The following is a 21,318-nucleotide window of genomic DNA, read 5'->3' as shown; positions in this document are numbered from 1 at the left end:
GGCCTCTCTTTTTAGGACAGACTTTACCCTTGTCACCTTAAAATTCCCATTTCTGCGGGAAGGTAGAGTCTGATTGCAGTCACTTTGTGCTACTTACTGCAACAAGAAGGAATTGAACTGGACCTAGATAATAGTGGTAACCCCATCATCCCCACCATGAAAACAGCCTTTGTACCCTCAGACTGCAGCTGTTCTCTTTGTCTGAAAACTCCCTCAGCCCCTCTTCTGGTATGTGTTGCTGAAACACTGAAACATTTCTTAATGCTCCAGTCCCTGCAGTGAACCTCTTTGATCCGCAGCCACATGCCAAAATTGTCCACCCTGCCCATGCTGGGGTTCTCTGTGAGCCCATCTACATGTCTTGGTTGTAGACACACGAGCCTGCAGCCAGCTCTGTGGCTGCACACGTGAAGAGCCCAGAGCAAGCAACTACAACCTGAAGCGGCTGGAAACTGGAGTAAGCAGTGATGCTGTAAATCAAACTCACCCTAATGCTTAGCCTTGTATTGACAAAAATCATGCATGTGAGCAGTGCTGAAGATGTGTGAGCCCTGAGCTTCTACACAGAATTGAAAGAAAAATCCTTTTAGAGAGAAAGACAAGTGTTATTGAAGCAATTGTAGAGGAGTTGGTCTGAACTGGAGTGCTGGTGAATGACTGTGTTCTCTCTGTTATTCCAGTGCCCCTTTAAATATAGTGTGGAGGTGACTGCCTACTTAGCCTACAGTGAAGGCCACGCTTGTCTGTGGTGAAGTCCCATAATCTTAGTTTATTGCATTGCATGTATTGTATTTGCTCAAGCTGTTGCCTGAGGGGGTGTTTGAGGGAAATGTATAGCTTTCTTCTCCCCCCCTTCTCTCGCAGACTGTTTAGGCTGACATTTATCAATAAATTGCACATATTGTTATACATTTTCCTGTTGGAGCAGCGCTACAAGATTATGTGATGAGCACATTTTATCAATCTTGCAACACTTTTTTTTTTTTCCTCGCAAAGAATTTTGCTTCAGAAGTGACTGGAATGTCACAGCTCCAGCATGACCTGATTGCTAAGTCAAACCAGAGACTGATGGTGTTCACTGCAGCCCTTGTTTCAGGAAACATTTTTGGGGAAGGCTGTTCCTGGCTGCTCTCCCTACCCCAGGTCTGTGGACAGTAGGACTGTGGTAGAAATGCAACATGGCCCTCTGCTCCCCACAAAGCCCATAAATCTCCCACAATCAGGCAATTTCTACATTCTGCTGTTCTGTATGTTACATTTTTCCCCCATGGGCTAAGCTGCTACAAGCCACTGCCTGACCTCCTGTTATTTTGTTTGTTTTATTTTTCCAAGGTAGCAGCATAATGACCCTACAATCAAGATCATGTCAGTTAATCTGCCTTTCAGATCAGCACAACTCTTCCTCATGCGTTACATTTAAATTTTCTTTAAAAAATGCGTTTGCTTGAAAGACAAATCATTTGTCTTCAAATTTCAGCTGTCAAAATCTAAAGAGGTTATTTCCACAGTATATTTTTAATCTTGCTCTGAAGTTTGTTTCTTTTGTTTTACTCTCCTCATTAGTAGCACCCACATATCTGGATTATTTCAAAATGTCACTATTTTGGACAACGCTGCAGCAGAAGAATCTGAGTTCAAATTATTTAAAACAGCAGCAGGAATTTATCCTCATGCCTGCTGCAAAATACGTGTGGCCACCCCCTGTGCATGACCAGCATTCTTTGAGGTCCCTTGGTTAAAATAAAGATGGGAAAATTGGGGGAAAACTTAGTGTGACCATTTAGCACACTTGAAATAGAACTTGGGAAAGCTGCTGAACACCACCAAATTTAGCACTTCTGTGCACATATTCTGCTACAAGACTTGTTTAATCCTAAAATGCAGTTGGCATCATAAGTAAGCTCCACTCATTTTGGAAGGAGGTAGAACAATATCAGAAGAGGCTGGACCCCACCATAGCATGCAAAGGCAATACCAAAATGATTGAATTCACCCATCTGGAAGGAGTTCACACCTGATAGCCCATGCATGGTGGCAGCCTTGTTTAAGCCTTCTTTGGGGGTCAAGTTCCTGTGCCCAGCCCGTTGCTCTGTACATCTCCCATCAAGCCCTGGTGGCTACTTGCTGTGGATTGGGGTGCGAAGTGCCTGTGGAGCAGGGCGGGCAGCCTGCACCAGCCCCGGGGGTGGGTACCCATGAGAGCACTCTTTCTGCACCACAGGACTGCGATTTACTCCACAAGCAAGCCAAAGCATCCTGTGGACAGAGCAAAAATTACCCTGGAATCCCTCATGGGGACAGTGGCACTGTGTCTGCTGTTCCTTCAAGGATGGTAATGTGGGGAGAAAAAATTAAGGGGCACACCACATCTGTGGGTGGCAGGAATTATGATTACTGTGCAGACAGACTGGCTCTTACTGCTCCAGAGCTGGCAGGGAATCTTTGCCAGAACAATCTAACTATTGCTGTGCTGCTGCCTCTAGCTTTAACCCAGAAGTACACAGTCACTGAAATGATGAAGAATTATCCAGTAAAATGTTTTAACTTCAACACTTAATGAAGAAATTCAGTCAGTTTCAACTAAACTTTTTTCGTTGGTTCACACTGACTAGCAGACACTACTCTGAAATAAAGAAGAATACTGTAGTAAAAAGAAACAATGAAAGAACTCATTGGTTATGCAAATTTACTGCTGTAATTGTTTCATTATTAAAAATGTTTTGGTAAGAACAGTTTGTTGAATCAAGATTGATCGCAATAAAAAGTAAATCCAAGAAATAATCTAAAAAGATGTTGAATTCTTTTACAGAAGAATTAAAATAAATAAGGAGTGTATTTTATGAAACATGCTGATTCTTTGTTCATCTTTTGATGGTTAGACAGTCATCAGTGAAAGATTTGTCAGAAGCAACCATCTCAGTTTCTGGTCTTTGAGTTATGTGCTTACTGAAGTCTTTGCATTTGTTAAGCATTTATGATCACTTCAGAATTAACAGCTTCCCATGAATATCAGATTTATGGGCAGTCTGTTAAATATTTGCATCAGATCTGCTTACCTGAACTAATCAATCTGAAATATATATATATATATATATATACATGTTTTTCTCAAATGCCAAGGGTTATGTCATGTCACTTTGCCAGTGTGAAAGAAAACATATTGTTATCAAAGAGAAATTTGCTAACAATCTGGAGGACGCATGATACATGGAAGTATTTGTATTATTGATTATCCACTGCAACTTGTTTTTCACATTCTTAATTATTGGCTGATACATCGTAGTGGTGCATGGAAGAATTAAAACAAGTCTAAGCTATAGTTCTGAATAGGACATTGAAATTCAAAAAGCAAAATCTCCCAAATATCCAGAAGACTGAAATAGTTTAATAGATACACAATATATTGGGTGAAATATGCTCTGCCCTGCAAATAGTAGAAAGGTGTTACATGCATTTAGTAGACATACTCTCCCCTTCCTCTGCTGCAGCATTTTAGAAGCATTAGTCAACTTAGCCCCACAACAAGGGACTAAATGGAAGAGGACAGGAAGAGGAAAAGACTAGAAAGGAGGAAAGAATACAGAGAAATTATAAAGGGGTACAGCACAGAAGATAGCTGACTGGATAAAAATGGACAAAGAGAAAACCTCATGTGAAAGAACTGAAACGTTGTAAATAACTTCTCCAAAGTAAATATACATGTATATATTTGAAACTTTCTGAACTGAGTCTTCCTTTTTCCAACACTAACTTTTTCAGCCTAGCTCTCCTCAGTATCTCCAAGCTAATTCTGTTGGCCAGCATTTCCACTGAACACTACAACATAGGGCATTAGTTTTATTTCTCCCCAGGTCTACCCTTGCTTTCCATTTTCTCCCAAAAGTCATGCAACAGCTGCCCGTACTGCTTCCTCGATTCTTACACATATTTTTCTCTAGCAGCTTATGGCACTGATGATTCACAGCACAACCACAGATTGGAAAGATCCAGTCCCCAGTGTATTACTATGTCTACTCTAAAATCCTTAGTCATGTAAACGCTGTTCCAAAAGGCCAGCAGGGCACTACTTTCTACTGTTATATGTTATATTTTATTTGTGATCTGATCAGGTTGTCCCAGGCTGCATCATTCCAGAAACAGTTACTGCTTCCTCACATCATCCTTTTCCAATACTCTTGGAAACAACAGTTCAAATTGATACAATTGTACCCCATCCCACTATTTTAAAGTACCCATATAAATGTTCCTTGCCAAACATACTCAGACTTTATATACAACCATCAGTATATAACACATGCACTTAATCAATATATAAATTGGACATTTTATTGGAACGTCTCACAGTGAACTGGTTTAGCGGTTTAGCTGAATGGTCGTGACTACCATGTAACTGGGATGGCATTTGTGCAAAGGGAAAAAAAAAAAAAAAAAAAGAAAAAGAAAAGCCCTACACTCATATAACCAGTGCCACGAGGTTAACTAGTACTACAATTGCACCCACTTGCTTTTTAATGTGGAAATTACTAAATAAAACATTAAAAAAGAGGAAATATGCATGAAAGTTCATGAATGGCCATTTTATTAATTTTGCCATTTGTTTCATCTTTGTAAGATAATAAAAGACACATAGATCAGCAAACCTATGAAGTGATAACCATACTTGAAGCTTTCACATCCCCCGTCTCTGAAGCAGCGATAGCCGCCTCCTTTCTTTGCTTCAGTTTACAGATGCTCAAAAGTTTTGAAAATCATTTTGGACCACAGAAAATTCAGGAATCCAGAACAGAACTGTTAAAATCTTAGGCCTTATTTATCTGATTATAAATCCAAAGCAAGTAATTAACTTTCTAAAAACTAGAGTTGCCATAGATGGCAAACAGCACACATACAGATTAAATCTCTTAAAAATAAAACCTGAATACCTAGGGGAAGTAACACCATTTGTCAATTCTAAGGCTACACATTTTTCTGGAACATGTTTTAGCCACATGAATTTTGTTCCTACCACTACAATCTCTGCAGATATACACACCAGCAGTTCCTGCATATACTTTGCAAGAGAGGAGGAAAAAAATCTTCACTAATAGTCCACATCATTTCATAAGAAATTCTCTAAGCAAACCTATTTTCAGACTTTTAACCCAAATGAAAAATTCAAAGTTTTAATAATTTTTATAAGCTTCTGATAGGCATTCAAATTTGAGGTGTTTATCCAAATACCCTCAAGCTTCAGAGAATCCCTTATCACTGCTTCACTTCCTAGTAGCTGTCATTCCAATAAATATCATAGCAATTAAAATCACTATCAATCAAAAATATTGCTTTCTTACAGGCCTGTCTTGATTTTTTTTTTCTTGAACAGTTCTTGAATTTTGTAGCAACATATCTGACTGCCTTTATTTTCATTTAACTTTTACCTTTAATGTCTTTGCTGTTTCAACCAAAATATTTATAGCATTTTTTTTCCTTTGCACACTTAATATTATTGTCTCTGCTTCCTGACATATTTTGCTCTTCTTCCCATGAGGAGGGAAGGTAAAACCAGTGAAACTAGTCCTGGGAGACAAACAAATTTTTCATGAGTGTTCACAATCTTATCAAGAGAACAAAGACACACCTTCCTACCATGAAGATGCAAAAATACTTCCATGGGCGATGCTGAACATTTCAACAAACCTGGACAAAATACCCTAAGAACAATCTTTCCTTTCTCTGTAGTGTCATTTTACAGACTAAAATTGCCTCGTTTTCTGACACGACATCTCAAGACCTCTGTTTAGTGCTTCCTTTTGGTGCCATTTGATTTCTTTGCGGGTGAAAAAGGTTAAATAGGCTACACAGGAGCTTGCCAGTACTCATGACATGAAACTGTTATGGCCTGGCAAAGAGATTTAGTTGGAGGACTAGAAAGAAAATCTTAGATGTAAGAGAGGTTATGAGAGAATAAGCATCAGAAATTCAATGTGGCTTTTAAGTGGAGCTATAGTGAGGAGAAACAACAACAGAAAAAGATTCTTCTTACTAAAATGAGGAAAACTAAAAATTCTGCTCATGCTGCATTTAGTTTGAAAGGTGGATATCCACAAGGAATTATCACATAGCCAGCTGCTTTCTTGGAGGAAGAGGAGACAGGACAGGAAAAGAGAAGCAGGTGTGCAAGAAGTTGAGATGAACCTGAATGGACTTTGGAGGAACATTCTCCCATATTGCATTTTCTTTGCTGCCACCAGAAAGAAGACTGGAGGAAAGATTTCTGAAACGTGCTTCAGGGATGTGCCCATCTTCTTTAGCATTCAGTTCTCTCCCGGAAGTTACGCTTTTTTTTCTCTCCCTTCCTGCAGTTTCCAGTGTAGCCAAATAAATCCACTCCTAAATCAGTCCTATTTTTTTATTTTATTTTATTTTATTTTATTTTATTTTATTTTATTTTATTTTATTTTATTTTATTTTATTTTATTTTATGACTTACTGTTGTAGGAATGAGCCCAACTGTTAATGGAGCCCAGTTATCTGATCTATTCCAAGTCCTATGGGGTGTATTTTCAACACAAAAAGGAGGACTAAGGAGAATCTCCATCCTTTACTGGATGCGGGGGGAAACTTAGTTACAAGAGATGAGGAAAAGGCAGAGGTGCTCAATGCCTTCTTTGCCTCAGTCTTTAGCGGCAATACCGGTTGTTCTCTGGATACTCAGTACCCTGAGCTGGTGGAAGGGGATGGGGAGCAGGATGTGGCCCTCACTATCCATGAAGAACTGGTTGGTGACCTGCTACGGCACTTAGATGTGCACAAGTCGATGGGGCCAGATGGGATCCACCCAAGGGTACTGAGAGAACTGGCAGAGGAGCTGGCCAAGCCACTGTCCATCATTTATCAGCAGTCCTGGCTATCGGGGGAGGTCCCAGTTGACTGGCGGCTAGCAAATGTGACGCCCATCTACAAGAAGGGCCGGAGGGCAGACCCGGGAAACTACAGGCCTGTCAGTTTGACCTCAGTGCCAGGAAAGCTCATGGAGCAGATCCTCCTGAGAGTCATCACGCAGCACTTGCAGGGCAATCAGGCGATCAGGCCCAGTCAGCATGGGTTTATGAAAGGCAGGTCATGCTTGACGAACCTGATCTCCTTCTATGACAAAGTGACGCGCTGGGTGGATGAGGGAAAGGCTGTGGATGTGGTCTACCTTGACTTCAGCAAGGCTTTTGACACCGTCTCCCACAGCATTCTCCTCAAGAAACTGGCTGCTCTTGGCTTGGACTGGCGCACGCTTCGTTGGGTTAGAAACTGGCTGGATAGCCGGGCCCAAAGAGTCGTGGTGAATGGAGCCAAGTCCAGTTGGAGGGCAGTCACTAGTGGCGTCCCCCAGGGCTCAGTGCTGGGGCCGGTCCTCTTTAATATCTTCATCGATGATCTGGACGAGGGCATTGAGTGCACCCTCAGTAAGTTTGCAGATGACACCAAGTTAGGTGCGTGTGCCGATCTGCTTGAGGGTAGGAAGGCTCTGCAGGAGGATCTGGATAGGCTGCACCGATGGGCTGAGGTCAACTGCATGAAGTTCAACAAGGCCAAGTGCCGGGTCCTGCACCTGGGGCGCAATAACCCCAAGCAGAGCTACAGGCTGGGAGAGGAATGGTTGGAGAGCTGCCAGGCAGAGAAGGACCTGGGAGTGATGGTGGATAGTCGGCTGAATATGAGCCAGCAGTGTGCTCAGGTGGCCAAGAAGGCCAACGGCATCCTGGCTTGTATCAGAAACAGTGTGACCAGCAGGGCTAGGGAGGTGATCGTCCCCCTGTACTCAGCTCTGGTGAGGCCGCACCTCGAGTACTGTGTTCAGTTTGGGGCCCCTCTCTACAAGAAGGACATCGAGGTGCTTGAGCGGGTGCAGAGAAGGGCGACGAAGCTGGTGAGGGGCCTGGAGAACAAGTCCTACGAGGAGCGGCTGAGGGAGCTGGGCTTGTTCAGCCTGGAGAAGAGGAGGCTCAGGGGCGACCTTATCGCTCTCTATAGGTACCTCAAGGGAGGCTGTAGCGAGGTGGGGGTTGGTCTGTTCTCCCACATGCCTGGTGACAGGACTGAGGGGGAATGGGCTAAAGTTGTGCCAGGGGAGTTTTAGGTTAGATGTTAGGAAGAACTTCTTTACTGAAAGGGTTGTGAGGCATTGGAACAGGCTGCCCAGGGAAGTGGTGGAGTCACCATCCCTGGAAGTCTTCAAAAGACGTTTAGATGTAGAGCTTAGGGATATGGTTTAGTTGGGACTGTTAGCGTTAGGTAGAGATTGGACTCGATGATCTTGAGGTCTCTTCCAACCTAGAAATTCTGTGATTCTGTGATACTGTGATTCTGTGATCTGTAAAAACAAGCATTGAGGGCTGCCTAGGCAGATGACACTTAAAGGTTAAGGAGGTTGGATGCTGTTTAGAGGACAAACTGTCATTCCATTATTTTCAAACTCAAGTCAATATTTTGCAATGCAAATGCAACAGTTTTCTGTATATTTGGTTTATTCTGTTTTATGTTTTGACCATTCCACACTCTCCAGAACACTATTAAGATTAGGAACATTGCATGCAGTGGTTTAAAGAATATGAAAAGAGATAATGTCTGGTGTATGAGTGAGCTTCTACAGATTGGAACCTTGAGTCATTTTAACCTTGAATTCTTCCTAAAGATGTCAGATAGATATTTTTGGTAAACTTATATGTCTTGGTAGCTCATAATATGTTCACTACACAAGACCTAATTCCCAGGTAATTTGACTGATTAAATATCCAGAGATACGCGTGTGTATGTGTTTCAAAACATGGTATAAATTTAAAATAAAGGAGCCAGACAGATGCTATTTGGTTGATCCAAGTATATTAGTCATACAGTTATTATATACATAAATCTGTTGCTCTGGATTGATGTCCAGTACTATTTATTTTGTCAGTAAAACAAAAGGTGGTAGTAAATGTTGTATATTGCAGCTTCTGTAACAGTGGATGAGTTACCAGTACAAGATGCAGCAAACTGCAGAGTACAAACTCAGTTCAGCAGTCATATCAGGCAGATTTAAAGCCAACCTTTTGAAATAGGAGATCTTTCCATTCCCCACTATATCTAGACCTCCCAAAGTGTTGCTAATATATTTCATGAAATAGCCCAACATTCACAACTATCAACTCAACACAAGGATGACAGAACAGGTCTGGTGCTGCTGGAAGACAGGACCTTCTTGTCAGAGGGCTATTGCTAGGTAGGCACATACTTATCTTGCTATATCTATACTTTGAATTCTATGTAGTACATTATATTTTTTTTTTAGCACAAAATGTTTACCTTTCCTTTTGATCACAGTTGGTCAACCTAATTTTAATTAGTTCCCAGACTATTTCTCTGGATCAACTTTTTTCATTAAACTAGATTCCCCTTTCGCTAATTTATTCATTCTCTGTCAAAAATAAAAGTTCTAATCCCTTAATGTAATTAAAATGTTCTTGACTGAGATCATTAAATCATGGAGAGATTCAAAATTTACTGTATCCACAATGGTAGTGATTTAGTAACAGAAAATCAACTTATGTCATAGTAGTTTGTTAGAACATTTGTTTACTCTTCAGCCGAGGCATGCTAATTACAATAAGAGGTCTTCACAAGCAATCCAGTTAGCAAATATGATTGGTTAATAGATAAGGAATGATTCATGATTAAAAGCATACAAAATCTACATCTGCAGAAAAAGGTCATTAGACCTGGGGCCATGTCACAAAGTGTCAAAAATTAGGTCGTCAGATGTACTTGGGATGCTGTGTGGATGAGGAATCAGACATATTTCTATTGTATGTGCAAGCAGAAGCTCACATGTACATTTGCCTCACTAGAATCGTAGTGGCAGTGGCGTTTGTTGCCACAAACATCAGTCATCTCTCATCCATGTAAATGTAGGATTTCCTTTTCTTAAAAAAATGAGGCCCTCACAAAATCAGCAATCTTAGGAAGGGAATGCAAAAAAAAAAAAAAAAAAAAAAAAAAAAAAAAAAAAGAAAAAGATCAACCTGCCGCCCTGAAACAATTTGAGCTTTTAAGGTATTATTTATTACTACGTAAGAAGGACTACAAAGCTAAAAAAAACATATCCATTTGTTGTATATGGACATGACCTAAAATCAGGAATGACTCTTCTCCAGTGTAGGCATTAAGAACATGGGTTTAGGAGTAATGCTTTCCATAAGAACACAAGTTCTCCCTGTCAATGAGTCTTTATCAGAGAATTTTACATGCTAAGCTTGTACACAAGTTGGGGAAAGCTTAAACAAATAGGGTATCAAGGTAGATGGTAGTTCATTTTTAACTGATTTGTGCAGATATGGGAAATCTATTTGTTAATTAATAAACAGAGAAAGTCCATTAAGTATTGTGTTCTATTTTTGTTAACTGGGAAATCATTGCTTTTCTTGACACAAGGTTATTTTAACTTTGGGGATTTTGAACTAAGAAAGGATTTTGTTAACTTTTTCCTCAGTCATTGGGGATATTTGATTTTATGTTTTAATTAAAAAAAAAAAAAAGCATTGCTTTAAGCAGGGCTTCTGTACGCAAACAGCTCTTGAGTAAATACATTACACTGTAGTAGGAAAATGAATCCTATTATAAAATGTCTCTTGTTTTCTCACCTTGTTTTGCATTTTTCTCAGATGCTTTTTGAACCTGTCATTTAAGTTTCAAAACTTCATTCCCCTCATCCTGCTCACTTAATCTGCATCTCATATAGCTGATTTCCTTTCCTCTTTCCAATGAGACCCTATCATACTTAAGTCTGGTACTCTCTTTTTTCCCGGGTCAGCCTAAATGGATGTCTAGTCATATTTCCTCCCAACCTCTTCCCTCTTCTCAGTATGCCTTCAGCCATCCCTCAGCAATAACCCCTACGATCTCCTTGCAATTGGCACAGTCCCTAGCTGGCGGCTCTCCCTGGGCACTGACCCCCTGCAGGCACCTTGGTCAGGGGATGCTACACCTGGGAAATCTCAAGGGCCTGGGTATAAACCTGAGTCAGAATTCACTAGCCTCCAACCTCAGTTTACATTGTTAATGTGAATGGAAGCATTTTATTGTAATTAGCTGGAAGTGGTACAGATTATAGTTGTTTTATAGAAGCAAAACTATGAAATCTATAAATGTAAAACTGTTATGGCAGCCATAATACATTCTGAGCACTAAATTAAATTATTTCATAATATATAGGCCATTTATTAAAGATAAAACATTGAATAGCTTTTTTTTTTTTTTTTTTTTAATGAGGAGCTCCAGATTGAATATCTTGGCAGCTGAACTTTTCTCTTTAGTCACGTAGGTGCAGAATGTGACAGGGTGGATCACAGCTGTGTCCCAGCCTGGTGTCACCAGGAGTGAAAGGCTGGGTGACTCCCGCCTCTACATCATCTGGAAGATGAGGAGGGTGATGTGGGGCACAGAACCAGCGTCCTGACTGACCCCACAGAGAAACCATGTTCCCATACCCAGGGGCAGCCCAGCTGAGCTCAGGTCAGCTTCAGCAGCTTACACTTTCCTTGCTAGAGGAGCAAGGAGGCTGCCTTACTGCTTTAAGCCCTCCCTTGTCAGAGCAGAAACTACAGTTGTCACAGCAGTGTAAAGCACCACAGGTTACCCTTACCTGCTACCCTCCATTTCTGCTAACAGAGCCAGACAAAAGAGTATTGTAACTGGTGGTCTGATGCTACACTACTGGAAGTCACCAGTAACTGGGGCTTACCATGGCTCCAAAAAACAAGCTTCTGTTCTTTAGCCTCTCAACACAGCATTCTCTAAGGAATGGTCCTGGGGGGCATCAGCATATTGAACATGTTATCAGCATAAACCTTTGTCACACGTGGTGGTCTAAGTGGGGACCCTGAGCAGGGCCAGGATCCCGTAATCCTTTCCTGGGTTGGTAATTTAGTCTTGGAACAGTCTGGATAGCTCCCTCAGGGCTTCTCTGAATATGGATTAGCAGGAGGAAGTTTCTAGCAAGACTAAGCTCCTGGTGGTGAAGGAACTGATTCATTTCACTTATATTAGCTGGCTATTGGTAAAGAAAGAAAGGTAAATGCACAAAGCCATGCACTGCTGAGCAGGGGAATGCTAAAGTCACTGATTACCAGTGTAAAGAAAGGAGTAGCATCCTTACTAGAGTTACTCAGTGATTTTCATCTGAAATTATTTTCTGAAGAAAATTTCAGGGTTCATCTCAAAAATTCTTTTTTTTTTTTTTTAATATCACTGTTCTCAACACACTTGCCACTGTCTCTGCCTCTGTGGCCCTCTGCTGCCACTTACCAGAGGGCCACAGTGCTTAGGAGGGGAAAAGTTTGGTTTGCTTTTCCTTAAAATCCTTTTCCCAACCAAGGAACAAAATCTATTTTTTTTCTTTGTTGTGGATTACTTTTTTTTTTTCTTTAACACCACTTTTTGTGGGACTCTCCTTTGCCAGTCACTTCCTGATGGAAGAAGTGACCTGTAGTTAGCCATCGATTTGTCCAGGCAGAAGCCTGTAATCGCAAATTCTATGCAGAAAAGTGTGGGGTACATGAAGGGCATGAAACAATCTGCTAAGCAAGACACTAAACTAAGATCCACTAAATCTCAGTTCCACCTCGAAATCACACATCTTTGGGAATCAATAATATATCCCATATTCATTTCCCATCTCTGCCTGTTCCATCTCATTCTTCTAAAACTAAGTTCATATGTGCAAGAAATATCTGTAACTGTGTATGTGCAGCACTAACAGAATGGGACCCTGAAATCCAGTGCAGACCCGAGATCCTGCTACAACACAAATTAATACGGATAACGAAGATCTCTATGCCACAGCAGTGTGCAATATTGTCACCACATCATATTCAAAAATATTTTTGTTTAGGATTCCCCAGTTCACAAAAAAAAAAAAAAAAAAAAAAAAAAAAAAAAAAAAAACACCAAAACTGTCAGATAAGCTTCCAGCTGTTCCTATTGGGGCAAATTCATGGTTGTTTTGCAAATGTTCATTAGGATTTTAAGCTGCAAGGCCACTTCATGGAACATCTCTGTAGATTCACCTTTCGAAAATGTACAAATGGTTCATGTAAATGGTGTTGCACTTTATGGATATAGACATTCCTAGTAGCAGAAACTCTCAAATGGTACTCTCAAGAACATGGTTGCTGGAGAGTATTCACTATTTCCCAATTATTGCACTTAGCCAAAGGGTATGATCTCGTTTGAGAATGCTGAAAAACTTGCCAGAAATAACAGATCATTGGGTATGGAACAACTCTAAACAAGCCCTTTTGGTGGCAATTAATGCAGAAGTAACCATAGGTTATCCAACAATAAAAAGAAAATATGCCATTTTTATTACCTGAGCTTCACTGCTGCAGACACAGAAACACACCTGTTAACGAGGATGAGAATGAGTATGTGGGGATATTGCCTGTGCAGAATAGTCTGTGGTGAGAATATTCTACCATTCCTCTATCCCAGTTACAACACAACTATTGTGTTATGGGTGGCAGTGCAGACCATGACAGTTTATTACTATGAGCATTAAAAGCAACTTGATCAATGGGGTACAATAGATCTCACTACATCAGAAACTCCATTTACAGCATCAAGGGTTGCAGATGGTCATTTTATTTTCCAGAAAGTTTTCTCTTACATTTCAAGTGCTGCACTTGATGGTTTATTAAAGGGTTTGCCAGAATTAGTTTTATCTAAACAGTGGCAATAAACTTTACTACTGGCTCTTTACCCTGCAAGATTTCAATTTTCCCTGGTCCTTGCTCTTCGACCAGCCTATTTCCCAGTACGATTTTCCCTTTGTCTGGCCTGCAACACATTTGTGACTACACAAATAAACAGCATCAGTTCAGCAGATGGATCTTCAGGTCCAAACTCCAGAGTAAATTCCATAATCAACCAGGCTGAATGATGCTTTTAGTAGGCCAAGGCTGATACTCACTATAATTCACATTCCCTGGGTACACTGCTCTGCAATAAAGCTTGAATGTGAGGCATGTCAGCCAAGAGCTAACATACCTGTTTGAACTAGTCCTGTGCCAATGGAAACATGTCACAAACTGAAAACATTTAGCCTACTGTATAATCGTAAATGGATTCTTTTTAACAAAATGAAGAATAATCACTTACGCATAAGCACACAAATATGTTAAATGTTAATATGTAATAAAGTGTTAAATCACTCCTAGCTGGCATGTTCAGAATAATGTCACTGTAAATAAACACATTGAAGAGCTATTAGGGTCCAAGACATTTTTGCCCATCAGTAGTATTAGTTTAACAGGACAAACTTTCATTATATTCTGACATTTGGTACACACAGTACGTTGTTTATGCACTAAATGTCAGAATATAAAGATAGTTTAGCCCTTTTATTTATGTATTTAAGAGTTATTAATTTAAGAGTGACCTTATTTAATCAAAACTGCTGTTTAATAAAAATCACATTCACAGATTTCAAAATAGAGCTCTTGGGTCTGAAGAGCCATTAGTTGTTGTTTAACATGCACATTTGTGCTTAGCCTTCCTTTGAATCTTTTTTTTCCTATCTAAGCTTGTAACTCCAGCATGCACAATGGTTTAATCGTATATTGTTCTCTGAGTACTAACCCTTTACAAATCATATGACATAAAAAGAAAAATAAGTAACATTGTAAAGACAGTAATGAGAATTGTTGAGCTAAAGTGCCTCTTAAAGAAATCCTAATAAATTCCAGAATTTCTAGTCTTCTGGCAAGCTTTCCATTTAGAATAAAATCAATGATCAATGGTTGCAAACAGTCAGCATCAGGCTTGCATGCCTCCAGAGCAGAAAAAACTCATAGACGAAAGATGACATTTAAAGGAAAAAAGCTGACATTGACTCCATCACTGTCATTGCTTCTGCCATAAAGCAGCTTCAAATATTAAAACATTTTTCATCTGTGCTGCATTATTGGCACCAGAAATTGTTTTCTCTCTGTCTGATACTCACTTGAACTGCAGCAGAGCTCCCCAGAGACTCCAGATTGTTACCAAGGCCTCATAACATATTGGCAGTTGATGTGGTGGTGTTCATGTACACTTGCCACTCACAAAGGAGCCTCCCCCTCCCCTCACACACACAGCGAAAAGAAAATGCTCCAACAGGAATTTCAGACCTGTTCAATGAGTTCACTGACTCAGATGTAGGAGCTGCCATGCATCATTTTGTGTGGCCTCCTTGAACTCAGTACAGGTTTTTCTGTGGGGCTGGGAAAGGTGCTTATACTGTCTGCAGTGAGGTTCTGTGGAAGTGTATTAACAAACTGACCATTTGCATCAATTTTTTTCCAAAATCTGTCCTTCTTTTACATAAATTCCTCATCTCAATTTGCCTTGCATTGTGTGCTTGGGCTGTTCCCAGGTAAGTGTTTCTCAATTCAATGGCAAAAGCAGAGCTTCTCTTGATCAGCACACTTGCAATCTGTCACTGTGAGGGGAGGCAGATTTAGATGCAGCACGGAAAGCCTTCATTTACTATAGGATAATCTTGGCATAAATTTTTATGCAAACACACCAGTAGTGTATAGGTCAGTGAGAACTGGTAGGCAAATAAAACATAACTAATGCATCAGCTCATCAACAGAAATTAAGCGCCTAAATCCCTATCAGTGTTCAAAACACTGACAAAATGAATGAATACACTGCACTTTGCATCATCGAACCGAAAAATACATAGTACGTTATCAAGCACTGGTTCTCACTCAGTCTATGAAAGACGGCGCAATTAAATACAGCTACAGATCATCAAAAATGATTCATGCATCCTTCTACCAGGAAGAAGGCTGAGACTTTCATGACCAGGGGCTTCTGTCACAAGCACTTGTCCAAGATCTAATGTTCAGAAGGACGTGGGGCAGCAGGACAGGTGGGTCAGCTCTCCCCTCCAGTCCCTGTGGTGCGTTATGACCATCACAGAGGCTGGAGCCTGAGTCACCTTTGACTTATTATCAAGTGCAATAAGGAAACAAAGACAGGCAGTAAATTATCTTCTGTTATTTTCTGCCGTCACTGCCCTCCTTGCCAGTGGATTCATCCACTTGGACTTTACAGGTGTAAAACAGAACAAATGCTGCAATTTGCAACTGTGTCTAGCAATTCTTCTAAGACCAAGGTCTCTACCCTATAGCACATAAGTAGCATTGTCCACCAGATCCTGCAAGACTATTTGCAGTTATGGGAAAGCAAAAAATTAAGACTCGGGCTGACAGGAAGCAAAGTAAGATTTGCTCACTGTTCACAATTTCATTCCCTTCATCCACCTTTTGACCAACAGAGCCAAGGGACCACTGCTCAACTGCTGCTCAAAGCATTTCCAGCAGCTGGGGCATGACAGCACACCAGCTGACAGTGGTCTCTGTGCCTGCAGCACACCTCAGCTCTTGCAAGCCCTAAACCACTTCTGTCGGTGTCCCACATGCTGGGAAGTAGCCTGCAATTCTGCTCCTAGTGCTGTACTGCCTGGCACCAACTGCCATCAGCAATGCTTCCCCCCCCCCCTCTGCCCCCCGCAACTCGTCCCAGGGGCAAACCAGCTCACACAAAATTAGGTAAAAATACAGAAACAGACCAGAAAATGAATCAGCCTGTCTGACCCCTTCCTGCCTGCCCTCAGGAGAAAGCCCAAGCATCTGTACTGTAGCCCTGTTACCTTATCATGCAGACCATTTTGTAAACAAAAGCAAGCCACAAAGAGCAGATGTTGCTGCTGACCCTGCCTGGGATGTCAGGGAACCTCCTGGATGTGGATAGCAGAATTTGCACAACACCAATGCCCAAACTTGCAACAGGATGCACTGTTCTAGCAAGTTGAGCATCTAATTAGGGCAAGGGGCTCTCATCTCAGATGTGATTGTGACTGGCTGCCACCACAGCAGCAGTCTTTGTCTTTCCATCATCTATCTCCAATACAGACAGTCCTTGCTTTTCACCAGGGCTACTGGAGAACTGGTTAGCTACATGCAAGCTGCTGACAGAGAGGAAAATGCCGGAGAGGGATGGGCAACTCCTTACCGAACTCCTACCACAACAGAAGCGAAACAGATGGAAAAGGTGTATTAAGGCACAGGTTGGTGCAAGAGACAGGATTGAAAGTGAGAGGAGGATATTTTGTGTTGCCAAACAGTTTGGTTTGTCTCAGTGGAAGGTATTCAGCATCCCTCCAATTTGGGATTCTGTATAATTTTTTTTAGTGCCACTAGGACACTGGAGACCAACAGCATTAAAAAAATTATAGGGTTTCAGCCTATGAGAAGGAAGTAATCATTTGCCACAGACCTTTTACTGGATATTATCTCATGAGTCATGACCCATATCAAGAGAGCAGCTGTTTGAGTCTGACTTGAAAAGCCAGTGGTTGATAACATTCCCCATATATTCCTGCAGGTAACAAGTGATATTTAGCTGAGAAGGTCTGTATATCTTGGCTTGCTGGCCCTTTTAACTCAAGGAACTGCCTGAGAGTGAATGACAGACTAGAGAGATTGTGCTGAAAACAAAGAGAAAGAAAAATCAAATAAAAAGTATCTGTGTGGGTTGTTTTATTGTGGAAGTGAATGACAGCATTAGGATTTAGACCTCCTAGTTTAACACATCCTGCCTTCCCTAGTTTAATAACTAAACACACAACTAAAAGACAGCATGTAAAAACATGTAGCGATTTAGTAGATCAGGGTTGCTGTATTTGGATTCTCAGGGCATTTAGGGGAAAAAGGAAAGAAAAAAGTAAAAAAAATAAAATAAAATAAAGACCACACAGGGAGACAGCGCAAAGAGCCTCTCCACAACCATCTGCCACAGCATCACATGGCTCTGTAAACTGACAGACACTCCTTTAGCAGGGCCCAGGCACGTCAGATGAATCAATCAATCAAAAAAATTCTTATGAAACTTAATCACGGAGGGTCGTGTTAGGGAGTGGGGAACAGATTAAATTACCACGGTATTAGATACGGGAAATGATTTCTGTCAAAACCATCTTTACTGCAATTATAATATGTTAATTATGTATTTCATTAAGTAAGTGGATTAGAGTCTGCACAGATGAAATCACGCTGAAGGCTTTGAATCATTTGCTGAGCAGTGTGGGAGGACTGGTGTGAATGGAACTCAGTTAATTTTGAAAACTTTCACATGCTAAACATGTCCCCCCACCCCCTGAACTGCAGGAAATAAATGCCTCCCAGATCGCTGTGTAAAACATCCAAAGACCACATTAATTTCAGTGATGTAATCAGATCATGCCTGATGCGATCCAGGAGCTTGTCAGAGCAGCCATAAATGCGTTTGTGTATACCGATGCTAGGCTGTCTGTGAACCTCCCGGCCATAGAAGGAAGCCGCCTCGGGCAGGACACCAGCCTTTCTCTGCCCGTGCGGCAGAAGGGCCCCCCCCCCCGTCCCGCAGCCCCGCGTTAGGTGCTGCACAGCCATGTGTGCAGCTGCCAGCCAGCGCTGCCGGCGCTCAGCCTGCCAACGCAAAGCACGGCCCTGCAATATCCCCCACCTCTTGCGCTCCTGCTTCTTGCTCACCGGGGACCGAGAGGTCCCGGCGCCGCAGGACTCAGCCGGTCAGAGATGTACGAGCCATTGACCTGCCGCGTGTTTGTGTGCACCTGAAGGGACACGCGCTGCGGGTGCACAAGTCAGCGCAGCTCCTGGTGGCAGCACAACTGAGCTGCTTTACACTGGGGGAGGATCCGGCCCCCCACTGTAATCCTCATATTCGTGAGGACAGATTATTGATACATATAGGTATGGTGGGAAGCCACACGCACAAGGTAGGCGCGGAGCTGGAAGGGCTATTTTCTTGGGTTGAATTCTACATGAGTGTGAAAGAGTGTATTTGTGTTTCAGCAGTGAGATGTTCCCCGTGCATTTAACACTGTGCTTTTGACAGAGAAAAGAACAAGAAACAAGGGAAGATCGTGGTAACTGTTGTTCTCCTCACTCCCCAATAAATTAAATGTCTCATTTTAGAGGTTTATCTCGGAAAGGCAAATTAATGAATAAATAAAAATAAATGTGTCAGGCTCTAATTAACAATAAGAACTGGGCACCTTGTCATGGGATTTTAGACATAGCAGTAGGTAACCTTCCATTCAGGGGAGACTGCCCCACATATTAAAAGTAAAAGGACATTCAGTGTCACAAAGGAATAAATCTTCCAGCTCTCCTGCATATGCCTCTCTTTTGAATAGCTTCCAGGGTAGGAGAGACATTTAAAATATAAGTGAAAAAATAAGAGCAAAATAATTAATTTTTAAAAAGGAGAACATATACAATACACATAAATTTGCCTCATCCTAATTATTTAGCTATCAGTAATAATCACAAGGGATTTAAAAGGAGGAAAGAATCTGAGACAGCATAACACTCTGCATGGAGTGAACATTGGTGTAAATGACTGGAAAAGGTTGGCTGATTTGATGAAAACCCAATCAGACTCTCTAGGGAGATATTACTTTCCTCATTATTCCACTGATTGGCCTTATTTCATCTGAAGAATGCAGCACATTCTTTACAGTGCTGGCAAGCCTCTTTAACAATATCCAAGGAAAAAAACCCTATCACCTCTTTAATCGAAACAACAAGGAAATTAACCAGAGTCACTTTCCTCAGGGAACTGCTACAAAATCCCCAAAAATCTTCTGATGGATTGGCACAGTGAAGCTAAGAGGCAAAAGGGGTGGGATTTTCTCATATTTGGCAGACAGCAAAAGCCTTTCATAAATTTGCTAAAATTTATGAAAAAAACATAAAACAGCAGGCTTAAACCATAACTCCGCCCTCCGCACGGGAAAAAAAAATAACACTCAACTTGTTTGCTTTTAGCAACCTAATCTTAACCAACAGTGACAATTTACTAAGGGAGTTTGCTCTTGTGATACAAAACTTGTTATGCCCACATCACTGTGCAGGGCTTTAGAATAAAGCAGCAATTTCAAGTCAAGTACAAAACACACTTGTGAAATTCAATCTGAGAACTGTGTTATCAATGGCCTCGAGCTTGCAATAACTGTTAATTAAGTGTATTTTTCATTATTCTTTAGCAAAGAAGCAAGATTTAATGATATAAGTTAACAATAGATGATAATTTTGAGTAGTGACAATAGTTTAATTATTCACACACATGTAAAAGTTAACTTCATAACTTATTTCTTTGTAAGAACAAGTTCATTTAAAATATTTTGAACAGTGAATACAATTATCACATACAGTATTCTGCCACACTGTTTTTGTGGGTACAAGTCAGTTTGCTACAGAAGTCTCTCCTCTGGCAGTAATGTAGAGGAGGAATTCTCCAGGTGCTTTTTTTTTTTTTCTGTTGGGGCGAAACACAGAATTTACTAGCAATGTATAGCTGTGGGCTCACTGGGTTAAAAACTGAGGTCAGAGTCCTCAAACAATGGACCTCAAGATTGCCTAAGCTATTTCCAAAACTTTCACAAAGGCGTCTGTTGAATTACAGGAAATACCTTGGGAAGAAAATAAAAATACAGCCTATGATGAGCCAGAAAATGATGCTGAAAACCTACTCGAACACCAGCTTCTGAATGCATTTGAATGCCATGAAACCATCAATATCTTGAAATAAATCTAGATTAAATGTAGTCAAGAGCCTTCTGTAAGAAAGATTTGTTTCTAGTGTTTTTAATAAAACAGTCAAAAAGGATATCAGTCTAACTTACAGATTTTGAGTACCAAAGGAAATTATAATTTCAGTCCATTTAAATATAAAATGATTAAAAGTAACCACCTATGAAGTAAGCAACAAAAATATAGTAACTTGAGCCAGGCACAGATCCTTCTGCTTCAGCACTGTATTTTGTACATTTTACTCTCATTGCAGTGGACAAGCCTTGGCGCACAACTAGTCAGCAATTTTAGGCTAGATTTCCTGATTAGGAATGTGGAGATGTTCCTCGGTTATTACTCAAAACTCTCAAAAATGTCTGTCACACAGAGAATTAGAACTCAGTAATAGTATGCCATATCTATTTTCAGCTGACTATTTGATTTGCTGTTTTCTCCAATGCTGTGCCTCAAAATCTGTGGGGATAATATGATGGCAGCCTGATACATTGGCCCAATCAGGCTGTTCTTTTTCTCTGTTAAGATGACATTTTAAACAACACATTCACAAACAATTAAAGATTTCATACTCTTAAATGTTCTGCACAACATCTGGACCAGTCCCTCTATTGTATACACCAAGCATGAAGAGCAATCAGGGTCTCTATTTTCAAAGAAATGCTCCTCCTTT

Source organism: Aythya marila (assembly GCF_965140915.1).
Source record: "Aythya marila genome assembly, chromosome: 12".
NCBI lineage: Eukaryota > Metazoa > Chordata > Aves > Anseriformes > Anatidae > Aythya > Aythya marila.
The sequence above is the reverse complement of the archived record's forward strand: the minus strand, read 5'-3'. Positions refer to the sequence as shown.